The sequence below is a fragment of the Miniopterus schreibersii genome (genome assembly GCF_964146895.1).
Source record: "Miniopterus schreibersii genome assembly, chromosome: 12".
Lineage (NCBI taxonomy): Eukaryota > Metazoa > Chordata > Mammalia > Chiroptera > Miniopteridae > Miniopterus > Miniopterus schreibersii.
This window is the reverse complement of record NC_138112.1, coordinates 46,940,964-46,967,530: the sequence shown is the minus strand read 5'-3', so window position 1 is coordinate 46,967,530 and position 26,567 is coordinate 46,940,964. Positions and strand designations below refer to the sequence as shown.

Sequence of the window (26,567 nt, the reverse complement as noted above, 5' to 3'; positions counted from 1 at the left end):
TACCAAATATCAGTTTGCTTTTCTTTGAATTTTAGAGTTGGAATTTTAAATAATCTAATAGAGATATGCATATGTGCATATGCACACATGTGCACATATACATATATGTAGGTATTGAGAAAAACAAGAAGCAGCCCCTGACATCCAGGAGCTGGCGGGGTGCTACTAGCTGCTGAGTCTTGGGCTGCTATGAGCTGGCCTGGCACTCGTAGGGAGGTCTTGATGTTCTATTTCACATGAACTATTTCACAGAACATCAACATCTAACAAGGCCACCCTGTGACCATAATGGATCTAGACAAAAACAAGACCACTCCATAATCATGTCTGAACACAAACAAAACATGAACATTTTTCAAGTCATAAAATACCACACATCTTGCTCTCCTGGCTAATATGACTGATGCTGCTTTACCAATTAGAGTTTTAACCTCACTCCAGTTTTTCCTTCCTACAGATGTGATTTATTGAGATACTCAATGATAGAATTATCCCCACTTTCTAACAGAACCCAATCCAGAGTGTGCCCCTCTTCTTTTTACTCTCCTCAGAATCACCCAACCAACGCTCAAGTCCTAAATGAGAGTCCTTTCTAACACCATCTTACTGAGATGCCCTGTGGCTCCCCACGGTATATGTTCTCTCCTGCTGCAATGAGTTATAAACCAAACTTGTTCAACTACAGGAGTGCTCCTGGTGGTCTTTGGCTGAAGGTCACTGAAAATATATATGACATAAAAGTTAGATCATTTCCAGTTTAGTTTGTCATTTAAACACTAGACTCTGCTATAGGCAAACCTGGATCCTGGATTCAAATCTCTCCTAGCCCAGTCAGCCCAAGACCACCAGGGACAAGACAAAAGGTAACTGACTTCCTCCTAAGAGGAAAACTGCACACAAAAGAAGCTATGTGGCATCTCACCAAACAGGAAAATACAGAATCATTAAAGGATTTGAGGAAAGGGCAGAATCTTGGGTGTAATTGAGGGAAGCAATGTATTGATGGGTTCAAAGGGAAAGAGGGCTATTTGTAATAGGTTTCCATAAAATGTGGACTTGCTAATGGACCAAGGGGCCTGGTTGTAATATTACAAAGTTAATCTAGATATGGAATGTTATAGCCGGAACTTACCTGAAACTCCTCATCTAGATTGGAAATCAAGGCAGCCTCTCTGTATCAAAGTGACTTGAAACCTCTTGGCAAAAGTAAGGTGTTTCCTTTTTACTGGTATAATTTCAAAAAACAAAGTCTGACACCCTCCTGTTTCATTTTCCCCATAGAAAATCACAAGTCAGGCAGATCAGCGCTGATGTGGGGGTTGGGTGGGGGTTGAAAGGAAGGCCAGGAGTAGAAAAGTACTGAGTACTCAGTCAGAGGGCCCAAAAGTGTCTTTAAGATTCCCCCCTCCTTTCTCCCCCACCAATAAGGAGGCTTCAGTAGAAGCCCCTGAGGGAAGTCCTAAATAAAGAGACTTCCAAATAAGACTCCTGGTCCAGCAATGCAGATATGCTTAAGACCTTGGTCTACCTGCAGGGGGCCTGAGTTCTTGGCTAAAGCTCCCCTCAGAGACAGCAATGTGCTTAAAGTCTAGTGGGGCAGTGTTTCCCCCCATGACACCTGCCAAGTAAAGGCTTTGTAACTGCCTACAGCTGGGCCTGAAAAATCACATGTAGGTTTTGGGCCAGGAACTGAAATACACACACACACACACACACACACAAATATACACACACATTCAACAACCCCAATAGAAAAATGGACAAAAGTTCTGATCAAATGGTCCACACATACAAAAAAAGTTGAATGATTCTTAAATTCTTAAACACATGGAATCTTCAATCTCACTCATAATAAGAGAAATGCAAGTTAAACCTGCACCGAAATAGCAATTTTTCACTTAACACACTGTGATGGTAAAGGAATGGAGAGGCAGACACTCTCTTATATGAGGGTGCATGCATCAGCACTGCCTCCACAGAGAGCAATTTGACAACATCTTCAAAATTACAGATTCAGAGATCTTTAACCAGCAAATATATTCTAGGAATTTATCCTGTAGGTAGGCTTGCACATGTGGGAAATAACACATACAAAGGAGTTTTTATTCATTGCCATTTATTTTTTATAATAGCAAACGATTGGAAACCACCTAGCAGTAAGGGACTGATTAAACAAAGTTATAGTACATCCATACCCAGAAATACTATGCAGCCATTCAGAAGATATATCATTAGGTTTTAAAAGCAAATGCAGAACAGTGTGTGTAGTAAGTACACACAGTTTGTGTGATAGCACAAAGGAAATAAATGTTTTTTAACATTTTTTTTTTTTTAGAGATAGAGGAAGGTAGAGGGGGAGAGAGAAACATCAACCGGCTATCTCCTGCACGCCCCCTACCAGGAATCGAGCCCGAAACCCAGGCATGTGTCCTGACCCAGAATCAAACCAGCAACCTTTTGGTGCACTGGATGACACCCAACCAACTAAGCCACACCAGCCAGGGCCATATATATTTTTAAAAAATAGAAGGGAACATAAGAAAACAACAGCATTAGTTTTCAGGGACAAAATTGGGTAGCTGGTAACAGATATGAAAAGAGACTTTTCATTGTATACTGTTTTAGACCTTTTGAATTTTGAATGTATATCAAATTTTCTTTAAAAAAAGAACACAAGCAAACCAACCAACCACTAAAACACGGGCTCTGGTGTCAGACTGCTTAGGTTTAAACCTTTCACCATCTAGTACTAGTTGTGTGACTTTAGGTAAATTACTTAACCTTGTGTTCCTTTCCTCATTTACAAAATGGATATAATAATGTCACCAACTTCTGAATTGTTGTGAGAATCAAAGGAGATAATACAGGTCAAATATTTAGATCAGTAGCAGAGACTCTGGAGCCAGACTGCCAGGGTTCAAATGCTGGCTCCATCCCTCTCAAGCTGCATGACCTTGGGCAAGTTACTCAACCTCAATTTTCCTCAGTTTCTTCACTTGGAAATGGGGACAATAATCAGATTATGTGGAGATTAAATTAGTTAATATTTGTAAAGTACTTAAAACTGCATTTAGGCCCGGCCAGGCGTGGCTCAGCGGTTGAGTGACGACCTAGGATCCAGGCAATCGGGGTCTGATTCCCGGTCAGGGCACATGCCCGGGCTGCGGGCTCGATCCCTAGTCGGGGGCATGCAGGAGGCAGCTGATCAATGACTCTCTCAACATTGATGTTTCCATCTCTCTCTCTCCCTCTCCTTTCCGCTCTCTGAAATCAATAAAGATACATTAAATTTAAAAAAAATTTTTAAAAAACACTGTATTTAGAACATATTAAGTGCTATATCAGTGTTTGTTGAATATTGTTTGTTTAACACAAATATTAGTTACTATGGTTAGCTATTATCCAATATTGCTGAAATAAACCACACTTAGTCAAGTTACCTTTCCAGAATTACCTTACCTCCCCTTGACCATGTCCCTCTCCTATCTATAAATCTACAAATACACTGCACCTGTTATTTGCTCATATTATTCCTACAGTACGGAATGCTAATTCCAACCATGATTGACTGAGGAATGCTAACTGTCCTTCCAGATCCAATCCAAAAATCTCTTCCTCCCTGAAGGGGCTGCTCTCTCCTATTAGCTTCCCCATTACTGATCTCTAGTCTGACCCTTCCTACTCTGTGTCCCCTCCTGCCCCAGACCAGCAGGCAAGTTAGGCAACAGTTCACGTTTGTCTGGATAAATGGGTAAATGGAATACTGATGTTTTGTGCCTTCAAAGGAACTAAAAAAAGTAAAAGTTTTCTGTTGTAGCATGTTTAGCTTCATTTTTATGCCCTCAGGTCTCAGAGAAGAAATAAAGAGCTGTTCAGGACACTAAAGGAAGATGGAAATAAAATTCTTTGGAAATGAGGAGGCATTTTTTAAAACTTATTGGTTTATTTATTTTTTTTTTAAATATATCTTTATTGATTTCAGAGATGGGAAGGGAGAGGGAGAGAGAGAGATAGAAACGTCAATGATGCATCATTCATCGGCTGCCTCCTGCATGCCCCCTGCTGGGGATCCAGCCGGCAACCCAGGCATGTGCCCTAAACAGGACTCAAACCCCAGTCTCCTGGATCATAAGTTGATGCTCAACCGCTGAGCCAGGCCGGCAGGGCTTAATTTTTTTTTTTTTTAATCACCCGAAGATATTTTTTCCATTGCTTTTCAGAGAGAGTGGAAGGGAGAGAGAGTGGGAGAAACATCAATATGAGAGAGATGCATTGATTGGTTGCCTCCTGCACGCACCCCGACCAGGACCGGGGATCCAGCCTGCAACTGAGGTACATGTCCTTGGCCTGAATCAAACCTGGGACCCTTCAGAGTGCAGGCCAACACTCTAGCCACTGAGCCAAACTGGCTAAGGCTAAATTTATTGATTTTTTTGGAGTGGGGGAGAGGAGAAACGTCCATTCGTTATTCCACTTAGTTATGCATTCATTGGTTGATTCTTGTGTATGCCCTGACTGGGGATCAAACGGACAACTTTGGTATATGGGACGACTAAAAGTAATTTTTAAGTGGTTGTTTTGGTTTGGGGTTTTTTTTCGGGGGGGGGGGGATTGTTTTGTTTTGTTTTTGCCTTTAATCAATATGTACCTTGCTCCCCCTGCTGGATCTAAAATAAAATTCAATTATGTGAAGGCAGAGGAAACAACCTGTTGCATATTTAAAATAGTATCTAGAGCCTTTCATCAAGCTTCTTATTACAGATGGCATAGTTGTAACTATGACATTCTAGAATTCCTATAATGACTGGCTACATAACAATTACAGTTACCTCATGTGTATGGAGAGACAGGTATGGCTTTGAAATCTAAGTCCATCACTACAGGCCAGAAAGTCCTGAGTATAAACACAGCATTGATGAAAGCTGCAAGAAGTGGCCTCTGGCAAATAGTTTATTTTATTTTTGTGTGTTGTTATTAATTTTCATTTTACTTTCTGTGTTAAGGGCATAAGAATGCTACTAGCTTCTCATTACCATTGAAGCACTTGAATGATACCAATAATCAATTAGTACCAAGTGTCTCCTATGTGCACAGCAATACTCAGGCCCCTGGGGGACCCCAGAACACTACAGTGTTCCTCCCCTCAATGTTCCATTGGTTATTAAGAGAATGTGAATGCTGTGTATGGTGCTTCTAATGGTGTGTGGCAGCTGGTAAGCTCTCAACAACTATTCACACGCTTTGCTGTACTAACTCTGAATCTGGTTTCTGCTCAGGGCTGGAATCCTTGATTCCAGGACTAATAGAACACTCTGAGATGGATTCCTTGCAACCTTCACTACACTGTCAGTACCATGAGAACAGGGGCCAGATCTTGTTCATGCTCTATCCCTAGTGCCCAGGACTATGTCTCGCAATCACCCTTCCAAGGAAACATTCTAATTTTGGTTTGCCCTCATTGTTAAAGAAATGAGCCAATTCCACCTCCCTATCACTTGCATTCACTGGTTCCTGTCTTGCCTAATCTAAGCAGTTCTCAATAAACATAAGCTTCCTTTCTACCTCCTCTTGCCCTTCTGTCATTATTGCCCTCATGAACATCACAAGAGACTATTTAAATACCTTGCTGAAATCCAGACACCAGTGGCTGTACCTTCAGTGTTCTTCTAAGCATCAGCTAAATAATTAACTCACAATGTGACTGAAGAAATCCATCCTAAAACACAAAACAAAGAGGAATCAAAGCCTTTAAATGTGGTAAGGAATCCTGGTCAGACAGGAGTAAATTCGGGAGCTCATAAAAGGGAACTATCCTTAGGGTATGGAAGAGATTTTTTGAGGTTCATGGGCTGGGCAATTTATTCATTCATCTTAAGACCGAGATGAAGCACAGTACTTCCCCTCACGAGTTCATCCTCCAACAGAGGAAACAGATAAATAGCAAGTGAATTAATAAAACAAGACAGAAGGTGCTGCTATAATGAAAAAAAAGCAGGGCAAGATGACAGAGAATAAGGAGGAGGAATGGGTATGGGACAAACATCAGCTTTAGAGGGAATGGGGGTCAGGAAGCCCCTCTGAGGGCATTGGGGGAAGATTTGGCAATAAGGAGCAGAAGGGCTGGGGAAGAGCTTAAGAAAAAGGATGGGAGGAGAAGGGTTTGCAGCCTGGGTTGGACAAACGTTAGGAGCAGTGGAGTCTAAGGAAAGAAACAAACATGAATTTCAATGCAAAAGTTGCTTTTATGAAAAATATTCAATAATAGTATTTAAGCAAATATCTAGTTCAAAATCTTTTGTTATTCCAAATACTTGCACATTACTTTAAACGTATGCATGCAAATACATTCTCAAATGTGTAAAGTTTATGTGTTCCCAAATGGATTTGAAGCAACTTATAGAAATATAACAGGAAATAAATGAGTTAAGTAATTGGAGGAGGGGGAAGGTCAGGAGTAAAAGCAAACAGAAGAAAAATAAAGTCAACTATTAGGATTGGCTTACAAAAGTGCATATTACAAGTTTTAAACAATAGCTATATCTGGGCTGCATATTTGAGTCTGAGCTTCCAGGAAGGAAGCAGTAGGGAAATATGAACAATTATGAAATTCAATATCCCTATAATAAAAGTGAAGTCATTTTTAAGAGAAATGTAGCTTCCTGGTATTAAGATCTAAGAGAAACGTTCCTTTATTAAGTCTTTCTATGACATGATGGTGGAGGTCCTCAACAATATCCCTACAATAATTGCAATAGCAAGATTCCTAGGGCCATCTCTTAAACTAACTTTAATGCATAAAGCCAAAGTGCAACTCAGTAAAAGCAATTCTACAAGGGTCCAGAGGCAATCCAGCTACAGAGCTTATTCTAGCAGCTGTAAATCAGAGATAACACTTAGAATGTCTGGAGAAATGGATGCATTATGTAGCCTTCAAGTAATCTTCAATGAATATTACTTCTTTCCCCTGAGCTTTTAATGAATATGCAGTAGAGAGTTTGAAGTTATTTCTCTAGCAAGGAACTAGAATGGAAATGATCTTTGCTATTAATTAATAGTTGTTTTGACAATCAGTGAACTAAAGGTAGGACTGACATTGAGAGAAGAAAGGAAGGCCATTCTATTGCCATTTTAAAGTGGGCTTAAAAGACTTTCCTCAAAAAATAGATCTACACCCACCTAAACACATGGGCAGATAATTACTTAGGCCTCATGTTCTTCCACATAGATGCAGTCAAGATCATTCTAGCCTCTATTAGTTAAGATAATACCTTAATTAATAAATTAGTTTTAAAAAAATGCTTTCCAGATAACTGTATAGGTTATGTGCTGTAAAAGTCTTTTGTCAATAAATCAATTAAATGTTGGAGGACTGCTACCCAAAACAATATTTGATATAAGAAGAGCTGATCTCGAGTCATGCTTTCTGACAATAATTATAGAGAAAAAGTCAGAGCCTGCTGAGTGGGAATAACACCATATCTTTAGCATAGAGGCAAATAATCATGGTTCACTTAAAAAAAAAAAATGTGCCTGGCTGGGCATGGCTCAGCGGCTAAGCATTCACCTAAGATCCAGGAGATCAGGGTTTGATTCCCAGTCAGGGCACATGCCTGGGTTGCGGGCTCCATGCCCAGTTGGGGGTGTGCAGGAGGCAGCCAATCAATGACTCTCTCATCATTGATGTTTCTTTCTCTCTCCCTCTCCCTTCCTTTCTGAAATCAATAAATATATATATATTTTTAAATACAAATAAAAAATTAATGTCATGCGCTAAGCTCATCTAAGAGTGTTTTTAGCGCATTAAAAAAGCACATTTTGGGGCCCTGGCCTGGTAGCTCAGTTGGTTGGAGCATCATCCCGATACACCTAAGTTGCCACTTCCATCCCTTGTCCTGGTATGTAGAAGAATGCACCAATGAATGCATAAACAAGTGGAACAACAAACCAATGTCTCTCTCTCTTCCTCTCTCAAATCAATCAATCAATAATTAATTTTTAAAAAGAAGTATGTATATCACTATAGCAAATACTGATTTAATATTTTGAGAACTATATTTCAATGTAATTAACTTGCAATTGTATTTTAGCTTTGTATGTAAAAACATTATTCTGAAAAAGGAGTCTATAGACTTCACCCAACTGCCAAAAGGATCCATGGCACAAAAAAGAAAAACCTGTGGGTTACTGGGTTTGATACATACTTCCACACCCCATGTATTTTTCCTTACTCACTCTCCTCAGAGAGGACTATGGCGATGACAAGTACTCAGACTCATTGAAATGCCATCCCCTAAGTCAGGATGGGACGTGATTAAGAACTTGGGCATTGGAGTCAGCTTGCCCTCCTCCACCACTTATTAGCTGTGTGACGCAGGCAAGTAACTTAACCTCTCTGTGTTTCATATCTGTAAAATAGGAATTACAATTGTTTCTTCCTCATAGTGTTATTGTGAAGCATAAATGAGCTAATCCATTAAATCTCTTAAGAGTCTGGCATATAATAAGCTCTCAGAAAATGGTAACTGCTTTTTCAAGCACCTATCACAGCTATTTCTTTATGGTATTTATAGGGAGGAGAGAGAAGAGAAAGGAGTAGGTTGGCTATTCTTTTGTTTATTTGTTTTCTTTTCTTTTTGAACAGCAGTGGTCCTGCTTTTAGGGGGGAAAGCACCCATCTTTCTTTTCTTTCTCTTTATTTTTCAATCACCATTCATCCCCCCTATACCCTCCCCCCCCTCCATGCACCCCATCTCCCTAGGTTGGCTATTTCCCTTGAGTCATATCCTACACATATTACTTATATGGTGCATAAAATTGATGTCCTTTTTTAAAGCACATGAAGGAAACACTTGATCATTCTTCCTTGAAAACTTTGCAACTTAATTTTATGTCTTATATAGCAACTCTCCACTGAATCTTTTTTTTTCTTTTTTTTAAAAATTTAAAAAATATATATCTTTATTGATTTCAGAGAGAGGAAAGGAGAGGGAGAGAGAGAGATAGAAACATCAATGATGAGAGAGTCATTGATTGGTTGCAGCCCACAACCCGGGCATGTGCCCTGACCGGGAATCGAACCCTGATTGCCTGGATCCTAGGTCGATGCTTAACCACTGAGCCACGCCCAGCCGGGCTCCACTGAATCTTTTTAAATATTTCAGTGGCAGTGCAAAGGCTCCCCACCCTCGGTTTACAAAGCAGGGCTTCCATTTAAATAATATTCGTCTTTCACAATTCATGCTCATTTCTAAAACCTTTAAAAGGTGAGGCTTGGCTATGTCATTTTTTTAAAAAATATATCTTTATTGATTTCAGAGAGAAGAAGGGAGAGGGAGAGAGAAGTAGAAACATCAATGATGAGAGAGTCGTTGATTGGCTGCCTCCTGCACTCCCCCAACTGGGGATGGAGCCTGTAACCCAGGCATGTGCCCTGACTGGGAATCGAACCGAAATCTCCTGGATCCTAGGTCCATGCTCAACCACTGAGCCACGCCCGGCAGGGCTCAGCTATGTCATTTAACTGAGGGGGAGAGGATATTAAATATAAATGAAAGTAAAATTATTCCTTCATTCAACAGTTACTGAGTTCCTGCTCTATGACAGGCACTGCTCTAAATGCAGAGGAATTCGTGGTGAACAGGACAAAGTCCCTGCTGTCACTGAGCTTACATTCTAGTGTGGAAGACAATCTGTGAACTAAAATAAATTTTCAAAAGTATCAGGAGTAATTGGTACCTCATAGACCATTAAACTAAAGTGATATGGCCTGGCTGGGCATGGCTCAGTGGTTGAACATTGACCTAGGATCCAGGAGATCATGGTTCGATCCCAGGTCAGGGCACAGGCTCAGGTTGCAGGCTCCATCCCCAGTTGGGGGAGTGCAGGAGGCAGCAGATCAATGACTCATCACTGATGTTTCTATCTCTCTCTCCCTCTCCCTTCCCCTCTCTGAAATCAATAAAGATACTTTTTAATAAATAAATAAATACATAAATAAATAAATAAAATTATATGTTTATATACATAAGGACCAGGTGACTCTTTAGATTGGGTGACTCTTCATTTTGAGTTGCCTATCAAACATCTAAAAGGAGATATCAAGTAGACAGTTGCACAAGTCTAGAGTTCAGGGGAGAAGTCAGGTGCTGGAAACATAAATTTGAGAATCATTGGCCGAGGAATGGTATTTAAAACCATGGGACTTGATGAGCTCAACTAGTTAGACATTCTAAACAAAGGGAAAAAAGTTGAAGACCAAGTCTTGGAGCACTGATACCACTGGAAGTCTGATAAAGGGGAAGTTGCTGATAAGAAACTAAAAGGTAAGCAGGAAGGCAGAAGGAAAATAAGAGAAACCTGGCATCACTGAAGCCTAGGGAACAAAGTACTTCCAGGAGGGAGCAATCACTCACGTCAAAAACTGCTTAGTGGTCCAGAAAGATAAAGACAGAGAGTTGACCTACTTTGGCAAGATGTGGGTCAATGCTGACTTGATTGGAGGCATTTCAGTATAGTGAGGCGATTAAAGCCCTGTGGGTGAGAAAGTAGAGTCAGCAAATATAGATAGTTCTTCTGAGCTTTGCTAATAGGTGGCAGAGAAATCAGGCAGAAGCCGGAGGGGGTGTAAGGCCAAGGGAGGATGGGGAGCTATGCATGTAGGAGGGTTAAAAGGAGAGAGGCCAGCCCGGCTGGGCGTGGCTCCGCGACCCAGCATCCAACTAGGATCCAGGAGATCGCGGTTCGATTCCCAGTCTGGGCACATGCCCAGCTTGCGGGCTCGATCTCCAGCAGGGGGCCTGCAGGAGGCAGGCAGCCGATCAATGACAACCCTCTCATCATTGATGTTTCTCTCTCTCTCTCTGTCTCTCTCCCCCTCTCCCTTCCTCTCTCTGAAATCAATAAAGATTTAAAAAGGGGGGCGCAAGGCTGAGTAGGGAAGCTGTGAGGAGGGAAAGCATAGATCTACTCTGGTTTCTGCCCTCAGAGAGTTTATGATCTTATGATCCTGTCTGAGAGAAGTTGAGGATAGCAGTGATAAAAAAAATTTTAGTCTTTGGATTAAATAAAACAGTATCTTAATGCTGAGCACAGTGCCTCACAGTAAAAACTCAATAGATGGAAGGAAGCTGTAATTACAAAACAAGTTGAAAACACTCTGAGACAGGAGGTAATTAGGACTAAACTGAGTAATTAGATGTTAAGATTTTAGAAAATTGAGAGATTACTGTCACAGTGACCATACTTTCAAATGAAAAATCAGAACCCATCATAAGACAATGGGTTTAAAAGAAAAATCTGTTCATATATTCATGTGAAAAAATTTTCAAAGCTCTACAGATTTAAAAAACTTTAGCCGCCTACTTAAACAATTGCCTTTATTGGAAATATTTCAAATCCATATATCCCCAAATACCCTGAGGCATTTTGAGGCCTCTCTCTCTGTGCTCCTATTTTTTCTTCTGCCTGAAGTACCATTTCCAACCTTTACCTGACAAACCCCCATACTCTTCAAGGTCACTTCCTCTGGGAAGCCTCCCTACCCCACCCTCTCCTCCAGTGGGGCTGGGTGCTCCTCTGTTGGCACCTGGTACATTTTTAACACAGTGTACTGACATTTTCTACTTGTGTACCTTTTGTTTTTTCCTATTCCGTCTTTGGGTTTTCTAGGTTGTAACTTTTCAAGGGCAGGGTCAGATTGTATTCATTTTGTTTCCCTTGTACCCAGCCCAGCTCCTGGCTGATCTTGATTACTGTTTATGGAACCCAACTGAATCCAATATTAGAATTGTGCTAGAAAATTCTGGGCACAAGTCCTTGAAGGACTGATAGCATAAATACCCCACCACAACTTTATAATAGGTTTATAACAGGAAAAGTGGTCAGAACCCCATCCTTCATCCCATCCTCTGAGTCTTACACTCCGTATACTTCCAGAGCTGTTTTATATCACTTCAAAAAACCGGCGACACTTTGGTGCATGGGACGACACTCAACCAACTGAGCCACACTGGCCATGGGACAACACTCAACCAACTGAGCCACACTGGCCAGCGTGTTTTATATCTTTTTTTTTAAAACATGTTTTTATTGATTTCAGAGAGAGGGAGGAAGAGTGAGAGACAGAAACATGAATGATGAGAGAGAGTCATTGATTGGCTGCCTTCTGCATGCTTCCTGTTGGGGACTGAGCCGGACACCAGGGCATGTGCCCTGACTGGGAATCGAACTGTGATCTCCTGGATTATAGGTTGATGCTCAACCACTGAGCCATGCCAGCTGGGACTTTTTAACTTTTTTATCATAAAAATGTATTGTTTCTAATAAAAATGATTAACACCCAGTGCAGTCTAAATGTACTTCATTCCAGCCATGGCCGGTTTGGCTCAGTGGTTAGAGTGTCAGCCCATGGACTGAAGGGTCCCAGGTTTGATTCTGGCCAAGGGCACATACCTCTGTTGCAGGCTCCATCCCTGGTCCTGGTCAGGGAGTGTGTGGGAGGCAACAAATCAATGTGTCTCTCTCACATTGATGTTTCTCTCTCTCTCTCTTTCTCTCCCTTCCACTCTCTCTGAAAAGCAATGGGAAAAATATCCTTGGTAGAAGAATAAAAATACATATATATATATATATATTTCATGCCAAAAATGACTAAGCTCTCTTACATGATTTTACTTTTTTATTTATTTAATTTTTTAATTTTTTGGTTAATCCTCAACTGAGGATATTTTTTCCATTGATTTTTAGAGAGAGTGGAAGGAAGGGGAAGAGAGAAGGAGAGAGAGAGACATTGATGTGAGAGAGACATATCAACTGGTTGCCTCCCATATGCACCCTGAATGGGGCCAGGGATTGAACCTGCAACCCAGGTATGTGCCCTTGATCAGGAATTGAATCCAAGACCTTTTGGTCCAAAGGCCTATGCTCTAACCACTGAGCAACACCAGCCAGGGTACACTATTTTCTTTTTAAATTTGAAAGTATTACATGCTCATGGTAACAAAGTCAACTTGTAGAAAAGGAATATATAATAAAAAGGAAGGCTCTCTCTCTCCTGTTGCTGACCCCCAGCCTCCCTTCTTTATAGACATGGCGGCTGCTAACAATTTCTTGTGTGTATCCTTCCAGAGGTATCCTATCCTCTTACAACATCCTCCATTTTTTTTTTTTTTATTGATGAGAGAGAGGGAGAGAGAAACATCAATTTGTTGTTCTACTTATTTCTGCATTCATTGGCTGGTTCCTGTATGTGCCCTAACCCAGGATTGAACCTGCAACTTTGGCATATCGGGGGGACACTTTAACCAGCTGAGCTATCCAGCCAGGGCACATAAATGTAAATTTATTATTTTTCAACGAATATCATTTTACCTCTTCAGTGTTTTCTCATCTGAATCAGTGATGTTCCCTGAGTCCCCCTCACCTGGTTGTGGAATGGGCAACAGCAGACCCTTGGACACATGAAGCTCTTTCATAACTAGGTCTCTTTGCACATACCCTTTTCTCTGCCTAGAATGTCCTTCCTCCTGGGATGCTCCTGAAAAACTACAATATAACCACTTCAAGTGCTGCCTCTTCTGTGAAACCTTCTGCGGCAGCTAGCCTCTAGACTGGCCCCCAAAGACGCCCCATCTTCCAATATTCAGACCTTTGCATATTCCTCACCTTTGCATATTCCCCTCCCCTTGAACACAGACTGGACTTACTGACTCACTTCTAATGAATAGAGTATGGCAGAAGTGATGGGATGTAACTTCTGAGGTTAGTTTACAAAACAACTATGACTGTTGTCCAAGGGTGCTTCCTCTTACACACCCCTGTTCTCTCTCGTTCTTTTATTCGTCATTGATGTTGGAGAAAGCCAGCTGCCATGTTGTGAGGCAGCCCTGTGGAGAGGCCCATGTTTCAAGAGATCAGAACCTTCTAATAACCACACGAGTGAAAATGGAAGTGCATCTCTCCCCATTTGAGCCTTTAGATGAGATTGGCATCAGAGAGCAACCTCATGAGAAACCTTTAGGCAGGAGTAGCCACCTGTGCCACACCTGGATTCCTGACCAAAGAAGCTGTGAGATGGTAAATGTTTGTTGCTTTAAACTGCTAAATTTTGGAGTAATTTAATAATAGATAACTAATATGCCTTCCATTCTCCCCTCTTCTTTCCCCTGAGCTTCACAAGTTACTTAGATGTATCTCTAGTAATGCTCTTAGCACACGACATCATACTTCCTCTAAATCTTTCTCTTACTTGACTATCTCCAAGCACAGGAACCCTTGGCATAGTCAACTTTATATTTACTGCATCTTACACAAATTTCAAGCTACTATCGTCACTTCCCTACATTGTTGTAATAACCTCCAGATTGGGCTGCCCACATCCCCTCTAGCCTCTCTCTAGGTCATTCTCTACCCAGCCCTAAGAAATCTTCTAAAAATGCAACTTGGATCATTTGAGAGATTAAAAATTTTTTCTCATCATTCTTAGAATAAAGACCTAAATTCTCAGTACAGCCTCCAGGCCTGGCATGATCTGCCACAGTGTCACCACCACATCTAAAGCCACTTCCCCCTTGTTCCTAGTACAACAGCAACATTGGCCTTTCAGTTCCTCAGTTCAGCTTTGCTCCTTCCTCCCTCATTGCCTTTAAAAAAATGTGTGTATATATATATATATATATATATATATATATATATATATATATGTATGTATGTATGTATGTATATGTATATATATTCTTGATTTCAGAGAAGAAGGGAGAGGGAGAGAGAGATACAAACATCAATGATGAGTCATTGATTGGCTGCCTCCTGCGTGCTCCCTACTGGGGATCAAGCCCACAACCCGGGCATGTGCCCAGACTGGGAATCGAACCACAATCTCCTGGATCATAGAAGGATACTCAATCGCTAAGCAACGCCGGCTGGGCCTCCCTCATTGTATTTGTACACACGGTTCCCTTTGCCTAGGATGCTTTTTCCCTCATCCTTACTCAATTTCTATTCATTTGGATCTCAGCTCAATGTCACTTCCTCAGGGAAGTCCTTTCTGCCTTCCATTCTAAATAAAATAATCCTGTAGTTTCCTCATACCACTTATTACAATTGAGATTAAGTGATTGCTTAATTGTCTAATGTTTGTCTCCCTTGTTGGACTCTAAGCTTTATGAGGGCTGGTACGTTTTGTCTTGTTCACTACTATATCCCCAGCACAGACCATAGTGCCTGACATACTGAAAATAGGGGCTCAATAATTTCTTATTCTTTTTTTCTGAATGAATTACAAAGCAAACATTTCCTAGTCCTTCTACAAACTTCACACCTTTTCATCATCTACACCTTCAATGTTCTGAGTGACATTTCTCTGTGATGGTGTGATCTACTTTTGGTAATGATCTCCAAGAGGTAGAGATCACAGTTTTTAAATTGTGTGGTATGGGACCCAGCAGAGTTCTCCTACTGAGGTGGGGATACAGCACTGGGAAAGGAAAGAGAAGCATAGGTTTACTTATTAATGTCCTTTTGTAGCTACTTTATTGCTGTTAAAATCTCCTTGGCCAGAAAAAACAGAAACAAAAATAAATAAAAATTTAAAACAACAACAGAGCAAGAAAAGAATATCAATCAGTGAATAAAATCTCCTTGGCCTGTTGGGGGCAGTGTGAAGTTAAAAGAGCAGGAGCCATTCAGTCAGAGCCAGGTTTGGACCCCAGCTGTACTTAGTGTGTGACTCTAGGCAAATTCCTTACGTTCTCTGTTCCTCAAATTCCTCAGCTCTGAAATGAGGATATAACAATGCTACGATTTTATTGGGTTGTTTGAGGGATTCAATGAGGTGTAAAGCATCAAGAACCAGGCCTAGCCTTGCTGGCATGGTTCAGTGGCAGAGCATCGACCTAGGCTCCAGGCAATCGGGGTTCGATTCCCAGTCAGGGCACATGCCCAGGTTGCGGGCTCGATCCCCAGTAGGAGGCACGCAGGAGGCAGCCGATCAATGACTCTCTCTCATCATTGATGTTTCTCTCTCTCTCCCTCTCCTTTCGTCTCTCTGAAATCAACAAAAACCTATTCTAAAAAAAGAAAAGAAAAAGAATGAGGCCTAGACTTAGCAAATGCTCAACAAATGTCAGCCACTATTTTTACCTGTGGTAAAACAAAGTTGCCCATTTCTCATTTGGTCCTGGAAGGAGTTTGGGAATATTTGTGCTATAAAGTTCTCTTTTGGGTGTTAGGATTGGAACACTTAAAAATACAATGCCTCCTCAATTCTTTTCTCTCCCTTTAAATCTTAGTATTGAAGTGTTGTGGACAAAAAAGGGGCTCTATGGAAAGTAACCTCACAGGGTGATCTGGTCATAAATTCCTAACTGGGCAGGTGAGGGTGTTAGCAAACTCAAGGGGTTCACTGCTTGGGGTGTTGCATTCATGAATGAGATGTGGTTGTTGTTAGGTAGTTTTATTTACTTACAGCAAATAAAGGAGACAGGGGATTCACATCCAAAGCTTTGTCTCCTAGAAAGGAGACTTAGCCATTGCTTAAATACACTATTTGGTTAACTACATGCTGATTTCTACTTTTCAGTTGGCTACAGTTATCCAGTTGGGTTCCTATCAAGCTCATCCTGTTAAAGCTGCCTCTGCAAAATACTGTGCTACATTTTAACATTAGCAAGAATAACATTTAGTAAGAACCTGTCGGACCTTGAGACCGTTGTCCAATCTAACAATGGTAGATAGTCTGGCATGTCCCAAGCATATAAATTCTTTAGTAAAAGATTTATCTTTGTCTTAAGCAAGCCCTGTCCATTGTTTTTGTACATCTAGGTTAACAAACCTTTGAAATGAGCAAGAAGCCACATATTCTGCCCTGGCCAGTTTGGTTCAGTGGTTAGAGTGTTGGCCCGAGAACCTCAGGGTCCCAGGTTTGATTCTTGCCCAGTCAAAGGCATGTACCTCACTCTATCCCTGCCTGGAGGTTGGGGTGCATGAAGGAGGTGACCAATCGATATGTTTCTCTCACCTTCCACTCTCTCTAAAAATCAATGGGAAAATATCCTCAGGTGAGGAATTAAAAAAAAAAAAGCACATATTCCTGTTAATTAACTTTTAATCTAATCCCCACTTTGCTTTCTCCCACCCTCACATAATCTTCCTTTGTTCTTTAATTGCAAATGCATAAAAGAAACTGAAACTGTTATTTTCTGGAAGCATTTGAGATCTTCCTTCCTGGCACTGTTATCAGTTTTGGTTCAAATAAACTCTTATAAAAATTCTCTACAGGCTTGAACATTTCTTATGTCAACATTTAGTTGGCACAGTTAGTAGGATTCTTTTTTTTTTTATTTCAGAGAGGAAGGGAGAGGGAGAGAAACATCCGACCAGGGATTGAGCTCGCAACCTGGGCATGTGCCCTGACCGGGAATCGAACCACAATCTCCTGGATCCTAGGTCAATGCTCACCCACTGAGCCACGCCCGGCCGGACATCAGTAGGATTTTGAAGGAGCCCACCTAGGTCCACCTTGAGGACCCCAACCGAGTGCTAGGTACAAGCATGGGCCCATTGTGCCCCACTGGCTCCCCGCTTCACATGGAGTGAAGTTGGTAAGCTTTCTCTTGGAATCCCAGGCTTTCTCGTTTTAAGTAGCAGGCCCATGACTTTATTTCAGCTGTTCTTAGAAAATCCTCAAGGTGAATGAAAGTTGAGGTAACCTAGGAAAAGGGGGGAAAAATGGGTTGCTGCTTTTAATTTCAGCTTTATTTTTATTATTATTACTTTAATCTTCACCCATGAATATGTTTTTATTGATTTAGTGAGAGAGAGAAACATTGACATGAGAAACATCGATTGGTTGCCTCCACAACTTTTGGTTTATGGGATGACACTTCAACCAACTGAGCCATCCAGCCAGGGCCCGACATGTCTTTATTTTACCTGGGTTTACAAAAATAAAAATAAATCATTAATTATTGATTATAGGTTTTCCTACTTTGGGGTCATCTGTTAATGAAATTTCTTGTACTTTGTCAAGAAAGCATATGTTTCTAAAATTATAAAATGTATTTGCCAGTAAAAGAGCTTATGTTTATAAAGGTTTTAAAATGCCTACATAAATTTGATTTCTTAGTTTTCATTAGAAATTGAGGTTTCAAGGGTTAAAAATCTCAATATCCATAGGAAAAACTTATTGGAGTTCTAGAAGGGTTCCTGGAACACCTCAAAAGATGTTTTTTTATATTAAATTGCATGAGAAGCATTGTAAAATAAGTGATGAAAAATGTCTAATATTGTATGGGTAGACAATAGTTGTAAATTAAATGAATAGTCAGGGGTATGGAAAATCCAGAATGGCTACTTGGTTCCTTAAGGCTCCCTGGCAAAACCTATTTTTCAGTTTTTACTTTCCTCATTCATCACAGTGCATTTAAGCTGAACCTAAATCAAGGAATTTATGAACTGACATTATTGAAAGAAGATATCTTAAACTATTGCCAAGGTTTGATAAAGTCACTTTAAGAGAATGCCAAATTGGTCTTTTCGTTCCGTCTGACCGCAGTCATCAGATAAGCCAAGACAGGAGCTTACAAATACATCCAGGAGCTATGGAGGAAGAAGCCGTCCAGTGGAACGCACTTTCTTCTCAGGGCGTGCTGCTGACAGTACCGCCAGCTCTCTGTGCTCCACAGAGCCCCTACCCTGCCTGGCCGAACAACGTATACAAGGCCAAGCAAGATTATGTCATATATCGGATTCATGTGGGCCATGTGCCTACAAATGCCCAGTTCCTAAGGGTGTGACCTACTGCAAGCCTGTCCATCATGGTATTAACTGGCGAAAGCTTTCATCTGTTGCCAAGGAGTGAGCTGGACGCCACTGTGGGGCTCTGAGAGTCCTGAATCCTTATTGGGTTAGTGAAGATTCCACAAACAAATTCTTTGAGGTTGTCCTCATTGATCCATTCCATAAAGCTATCAGATGGAATCCTGATACCCAGTGGATCACCAAGCGAAACCACAAGCACAGGGAGCAGCGAGGGCTGACATCTGCAGGCTCCAAGAGCTGTGGCCTTGAAGAGGGCCACAGGTACCACAACACTATCGGTGGTTCCTGCCATGCAGCTTGGAGAAGGTGCAATATTCTCCAGCTCCGTTACTGCTAATATAATGTTTGTAAAACTCTTACTTAATAAACAATTTAGGAAAGTCATGTCTGCTTAATAGTGTTCCTTAACTCACCTGTTAAAACTAGTTGTCTGCAGATTGTTTCATGAATGCATTGTCAAATTATGAAAGTTAAAGTGCAATAATGTTTGAAAACAGTGATGGTGTATCTCATTTCTCATAAGATAAACACTTTTGTCTTTGCTTTATCTTATTAAGGAGTATGTATGAATTAGGGAGTTTATAGGTCAGTGTTTAAAATGCTGTTTGGTATAATAAGTACAAATCAATTCTGTGAAAGAGGAAAAAATAGAAAATGCCAAATTGGTAACCGCTTCCTTTCACAGTGAGCTTCCAGGAGACAAAAGACTTTTAAATTCATGGACTGCCACTCAGAGATTTTGTTTTTTGAAAAGGACATCAAATAAAAAAATACTCTCCAAATTTTTGGAAGGGGCCTTATCAGACACCTAACCACAAATGGACATCTACCTCTGTCTCTGACACTCACCTACATCTACCACGGACACCAGACTCCTCAAGGATGAGAAGCCACTGACATCAGAGGTAGACAGCTATCCCAAGGCACTGACAAGGCCTGTATACCTATGAATTAATGTTTAACTCAAACCATTTTGTTTGTCTTTGTCTGCTAATGATATTAGTCATAATAATACTTATGCTTGTTCTTTGGGTTTTTCTATATAGTCCAACTGTTTATTATTACTGATATGTTATTATACTAGATGCAAAATATAGAAAAATGAGACAGAAGGCAAAACTCGAATCATCATAGTTCACAGGACAGAAATGATCCAGTGTTTTTCTCAATGAAGTCCATAAGGCCCAACTTCCTTCCATTTACCTGCACTTCCTTTTTTGGAAAAATTCAGCCTCAACTCACATCCGATGGTTATGGTATTGCCCCATTTACCAATGGTCCGCCATTTCTGAAAGATGAGGCTTCCTAGCGCTGTGAGACCATGCTATCTGACCAAAAGATTGGTCATCAATGCATTCTTCAGATTGATTTATGACCAACGGGGGAAATTACAGATGAAAAAGAGGTTCTACGGAAAGTAACCTCACTGGGAGATCTGATTATAAATTTGTAACTGGGCAGGTCATGGTGGGTAGTCATATCCCAGGCATATAACTTCTTTAGTAAAAGGTTTATCTTTGCCTTAAGCAAGCCCTGTGCATCTAGGTTAACTGAACTTTGAAATGCCAGTAATCCTTTTTGAGACCTCTGGAGGCATAACCTCGGGGGGGGGGGGGGGGGGGGGGGGCGGCACATAATCTTGTTAACTATCCTCTAATCCAATCCCTACCTTGCTTTCTTACACCTTCATGTAGTCTTCCTTAGTTCCCTCCTTACTTCCAAGGGCATAAAAGAAACTGCAAACTATTGATCTAAGAAGCATTTTTCTCAGTCTGTTCAGATCTTGCCTCCAGGCGTATCCTGTTTTGCTCAAGTAAATTTTTATAAAATTCTCTACTGGTTTGGGCATTCTTACCTGACAGAAGCCAGTGAGAGAAGAGAAAGGAGAAACAGCTGCCAGCTATGTTCTATTTGGTTTCAAATGATAGCAGCACCAGTGCGTACTTTCTCCTGGAAGTCTGCGTTCCTGTTGTTTACACATGCATCTTCATACGTCCATTGCCAGGCAGATAAGCTATGCTAAGGGAGTTGAGATTCTTGATACCGGGCAATTTAAAAGCTGCTCTTTTGAGATCTGGAGAAACACCAAGCTCCCTTTCTTCCACCTCCCTCTCCTCCCCCACCCCACCTCCTCCTTCTTTTTGCTTATAAACAAAAGACATTTATTTCTCACATTTCTAGAGGTAGGAAATCTGAGATCAGAGTGCCAGCATAGTTGGGCGAGGGTCCTCTTACAGATCTGGGACATAGCCTTGTATCCTCACGTGGTGGAAGGTCTTCCTCCCCTTATTGGGACCCTTCTCGTCGACCAGAGCCTACTAAGCACTGACAATCCAAGAGTCCTAAGAAAATAATGAAGTTGGAAGTGCAAAAAAGAAACTCACTAAAGCAAGGGTCCTCTGCCGTTGGAACCCAGGGAAAATATTTCTCAGAAGAAAAATACAAGTAAGTCAAAAGTGAACCTTCCCCCGAGATACAGTGTTCTCTCAAAGCCTCTTCCTTTTTTTCTGAAGGCACACTTTGTTCCCGAGCAGAAGCTAGGAAACAAGCCCCAAGACAAATTGGTTTCCCCTCTCCTTTTAATCTTACGGAAGAGCTGCCAGTTCTCGAAATTCCTCCTTTGATGAGATGATAAAGCAGAACAATGCTGTGAAACTAAGGGAATTCCTGACAGACATTCTTCCAGGGTGTGGAAAGCCTGCTTCTGCTTGGAAGTGTGTGTGCCTGGAGGGGGTTGGAAAGTTAGGAGTAGGAAGGGTGGGTGGGCCAGAGCCAGTAGCCACAGCTACAAGGAATAATTCAGTTGCTTCTAAATTTACCACAGAATAACAGCTCCGTCCAGTCTCATCTCCTGGAGCTGTAGGCACGTTTATTACAGCAATTAGAGAACTCCACCAACTTCAAATCCTCCCTACTCCCCTCCCCCACCTTCAAAAAAAGAAAAAAAATATCACTTTTCTTTCCCATTAAGTGTTGGAGATAAGTTTCTACTTTTCTTAACAGACTTCTCACAAATTAAAAAGCAAACAAACAGCACTTTTAAACTGAAAATTGCAGCTCAAATCACTGTACCACGTTAGACTGTGAATATCTGGAAGGAGCGGACCCCCTTCTCTTACTGTTGAAGGGAAATCTGTTGTAAAATGCTACGGATTGGAGTCAGAACCCAGAGTGAACAGTCGTGGCCCCGGCTTCGCCGCCTGTTGATGGGGATGATTTCCCCATCTGCTTGGCACGGTTATGTAAGGTTTTCATCTAACATTTGACGGCAAAACGCTTCAGGAGCGTAACACCATTCGGTTCCCGTAAGAAAGGTATTTGGAGATTGCATGGAAAGATAGTGTGGAACGCAGAGAAGCGGCGTGCGCCTGGGAATTACCGGGCTAGGTCCTTTACCTGGCTGCTGTGAGGATTAAATGAGCGCTTCCGAAAGCGCTTGATACAAACCACACACCGCACAGCACCCGACCCGCCCGGAGGAATCGGTAAATGCCGGCAGGAGGGAGCGATTTTCGTATCTCGTCTGTTCCTTTCCGCGTTCCAATCACAGCCTAATATCGGCGCGGCCTGGAATCTGGGAGCCGCGGCCGGGACGCAGGCGAGCGCTGAGTCCGCGGAGAAGGCGCGGAAACCACAGAGCACTTCAGTGGTTGGCGGGGCTTCGGAGGCCCGGCCAGAGTCCACGGAGGCCCCACTCCCCTAGTCTGGGGCTGACATGAGAGACGTCCAGAGCTTGCTGGACAGTCCCGGGTGGGCAGCGGGACCCCTGCACCTACCAACGCTGCCGGCGCCTCACGAGACTCGCCTCAGCTCCGCCCCCTAACTCAGGTAGGGCGTGTACACCAGCCAATCGGGAGAAGCCTGGGCGCGGAAGGCGGTGCTTCCAGGCCGGAAGTGACGTTTGTGCTTGGCTGGCCGCGGAGTCCGCCGAAGCTCTGCGCGGCGGCTGAGGCAGCTGAGCCGAAAATGGCTCGGACCGTGGCGGCTGCTGTGGTTCGGGTTGTGGTGGAAACGGAGGCTCGGGCAGCTTGAGGTAAGGCGCGGAGGGTGCGGCGGGGGCTCGTATGTGGAACCCAGCTCTGCAAGGGCGGTGAGGGGCCCCGGGGATTCCGGGATGGAAGGGTTCCTTGCCCGGGCCCCCAGTCCCGCGGGTGCCCGCCTCTGACCCTCCATCCCGAACTCTCGACGCTGCCCCAGCCCGACTCCCCTCCCTCCGGGCCTTGCTTCCACCCAGGCCGTTGCCGACTGCCCCGTTGAAGGTGCGAGGGGTCTGCGCCCCTACTGGGCCCTCTAGTCGGGAACTGAGGCCGGGGGGCTGGGAGTTAGTTTTGTCCCAAAGGGGAAGGAAAGGCCACCCCCTTGTCCCTCGGGACCGGACTGGAGCCGCAATGGCCGGTCCTATTTTCTTGACGAAATGTTAAGTTGTTAAGCCTGGCGAGTGTGTGTTAACACTTCTCACTTACGTTCTCTCCCCCGACCCCCTTTTCACCTCCTTGTCCCTCCCGTCTCGGGCTTTGGGGGCTAATGACCCTTTTTTTTCATCCCACTTCCCAGCCGTTGCCTTTTTTTTTTTTTTTTTGACGCGAATCCACTTGCTTGGGGATTTCAGTGTGTATTTATTTCAGTGTGTATTTATTTCTGTGTGTATTTAGCGCATCATCTTCCTGGGAGGGCGGTCAGATTAACTTCCTGAGTGACTGAAGAGTAACAAATAATTGAAGAAAAAAGCAGCGCATACTCCAGCTGGAATTTTTGGGGGGAGCGGGGCGCAGGGATTGAGAAGGTAAATGAGGACGGAGAAAACTAAGCGAGGAGGCAAGTCCGGAGATAAAGAACGTGGAAGAACCTGTAGTAGTCCTTCCCCTGTAGTCTCCTGATAGAAGTTGAGGTTGTAATTATACTTTTATTTTTAACAGTGGGTGTTGAATTGAGTCTAAGGCAAGAGGCCTTCCTCTTTGAACAAGTTTACCTAATAAAAGATACCCTAAAATCTTCCTAGGTGGGCGTCAGGCAGAAAAGCTCTGTTGGCAAGGTTTTAAAAAAATATATTGAAGCCTCATAGCCACAGATTAGAAGAGATGCAGAAAAAAAAGGAAAGCTTTTAGAAGAATGGTGAAGATAGTTTAAAGGGGGAAGACTGCACGTTAGGAGGTCCAGGAACACCGATTCCAGGAGAGACTTTGTACCTTTGCCTCCTTGGCGTGCGGCCAAGTCTCCGTTGGAGGCTTGCAGCTCTGCCTTGTTGGGATTGGTGCCCTTACTCACGGAGCAAATTAGACTGCAGTACCTTCGTTGAGGTCTGTACCGTTGAGGATAACTGCTTCTTTAACATTAAGACAGTCTTGAGTACTGAAAAGCATTATGGCTGAACGGGAATGGAAATATTTTATTATTTCACTCAAACTTAATTTAAAAGTAATTTTTATGTAGGTACCAAGCACATACAGAGCTTCCACAAATTATTTTGCCTAGAGTAACAGATTCTACAGCAATTTTTTTTTCTGATGAAAATCTCTGTTGCTATTTGTATTTTTGTATGCATGCATGTTGCTTGCAGTTTTTCTGGGCAAGCAGTATATTTTAATGTTTTTCACCCATGGGTTTCACAGTTTTTCCTGTTTTATAGAATATGAAAGTTGGCATGCTTGCATTTAGGGATTTTAGAAGCTATAACGTTATGTAGTTATCTGTATATTACTATGATTGTTTCTCCCTTCAGTCATGAATGGTTCCAAAATTTTCAATTAATTGAAGATGGCAGCATCAATTCCCGTGTCTAGGAATCTTTCTTTCATCTTGTACAGTGTTCTTACTTAGTAAGCTCATTCAGTAAGTGAACTTATACCTAATGAGAGTGTTGGATTTCCTAAGAGCTCAGAGTCCTTATCAGAGCATCATATCAAACTTTTCAGAGCAGCAGTGTGAAGCACTTTATTTTAATGCTTTGTAACTTGTATTGCTTTGATAACATAAATTAACCACTTTATTATATATTTGTCATATTTCAAAAAGAATTTAAGGCAGGTAAATGATAAAGGTGACTGTTTTAGTGCTGTGCATTCACATAGTATGTGATTTGATTTGTTAGTTGTACCTCAGTAGGGCTAAACTTTACCCTCTGAAAGGTCTTATTGTTTTCAGAGGCCCTGTAAGGGTGCCTGGCACTGCAATGGTTCCAGGGATAGAAAAATGAATGAGACAGGGCTTGTTCTCAAGAAATTCTCTAGTCTATCTGGGGAGACAAAACACACAAATTATAACAGTATGGTTTTAAGGGCAGTAGATCCAAGTAGTACTAAAAAGGATGTGATTACCTGGCTGGGAGATGGAGAGGGAATGAGTGCATCTGATAAGGAAGATGATGCTCAAACTGAGTCTTGAAGGATGAATTCCTTCTGTTAATAAGGGTGGGATTAAGGTGATCAAGTTCTAGACCCTGCTGTGATGCTATCAAGCAGTGAGATATTAAGCAAGCTGCTTAATACCTCTGGTATCCACTTTTTATTTGAGAGTTGACTACTAAATCAATGCTATCCAGTAGAAATATTAAATGAGAGCCACATATGTAAGACATTTTACTTTTTTTGGTAAGTCTTTGAAATCTGGTGTACATTTTACACTTACAACACATCTCACTTTAGACTAGCCACTCAATAAGAGCATGTGGTTAGTAGCTACCATATTGGACAGTGCAGATCTATAGTATAAAAATTGTGCTTTTCTATCTTGGATTCCTGCTTGAAAAGGAAAATGTATTAGTAGTCATTTCTAATTTCTAATCATTCTGATAGTATATGTCCATGATGGTCTTTTTATTGGAATTATGGTCATACTTGGAAATGAATGATATTGCTGTACACATCTTTCAGGTTGTTCATAGGGTTATGATTGGAACCAGAAGAAACTTTGTTTACCTTGTCTCTGTGGTGGTGTCACATTTTTGATATCTTTACTTTGTGCATTTATATTTTGTATCTCTCCTTTTTTCTGCAGTCTGTTCTTTACAACATGGGATGAATACAAAACACAATGGACATTTTAGGCAGTTAAGGAAATTTATGCAATTTAAAACGACATTGTAGATTTCTTAAAATTTTCATCATCTGAGTATAAAAGCTAGTCGGATTTTTCAGCATTCTTGATTTTAATAGATTTGAAGGCAATTACTGGCTTAGCAACAAGTATTTATCTTTTAACCTTGAGAATGCATTTAAGATTCTATATAATTAACATCCTTACTGTTAAACGTATGTCTTTGTTAGTCTTATAGTACAAAAGTTGCATTATTTATGTGAATAAATAATGTATAATGCTGACTCACTTAATTTGCTAATCATTGAGTTTGGTTTAAAAAAAAAAACAACTTGCCCGGCCGGGAGTGGCTCAGCGGTTGAGCCTCTACCTAGGATCCAGGCGATCAGGGTTCTATTCCCGGTCAGGGCACATGCCCCGGTTGTGGGCTCAGTGACTCTCTCATCATTGATGCTTCTATTTCTCTCCCTCCCTCTCCCTTCCTCTCTCTGAAATCAATAAAGATATATTTAAAAAAAAAACAAAATAAAAAGAAACAAAAAAACCCACAACTTACCAGACTTATGTTAAACGAGGACCTATGGCTAAAATGTAAAGTAAATAATATCCTTACATTTGTATTGATTGATGATTATAACTTAAATGATGCTTTCTTGTTTAGCATAATACATTAGATGCATTGCTTGAACTTACCATGTCATACACTGCAAACACTAGTA

General features: G+C 41.7%; 1 protein-coding gene and 1 pseudogene across 4 annotated transcripts in view; both read left to right on the top strand.

Annotated features, from left to right (window-relative positions):
• Positions 1–19,153, top strand: part of LOC308565541 (large ribosomal subunit protein eL15 pseudogene) — a 42,211-nt pseudogene extending 23,058 nt beyond the window's left edge. Inside the window, exon 3 of the transcript in view lies at positions 18,563–19,153. The product of the transcript in view is annotated as a large ribosomal subunit protein eL15 pseudogene (transcript). The remainder of the gene's footprint in view (positions 1–18,562) is intronic.
• A 3,539-nt stretch (positions 19,154–22,692) lies between these two features.
• PIK3C2A (phosphatidylinositol-4-phosphate 3-kinase catalytic subunit type 2 alpha) overlaps positions 22,693–26,567 on the top strand; it is a 78,106-nt gene continuing 74,231 nt past the window's right edge. For 2 of the 3 annotated variants that reach the window (XM_081153748.1, XM_081153747.1), the window contains exon 1: positions 22,693–22,849. The gene's annotated coding sequence lies outside the window, so the exon portion shown is untranslated. The remainder of the gene's footprint in view (positions 22,850–26,567) is intronic. The other variant, XM_081153749.1, reaches the window with a different exon arrangement.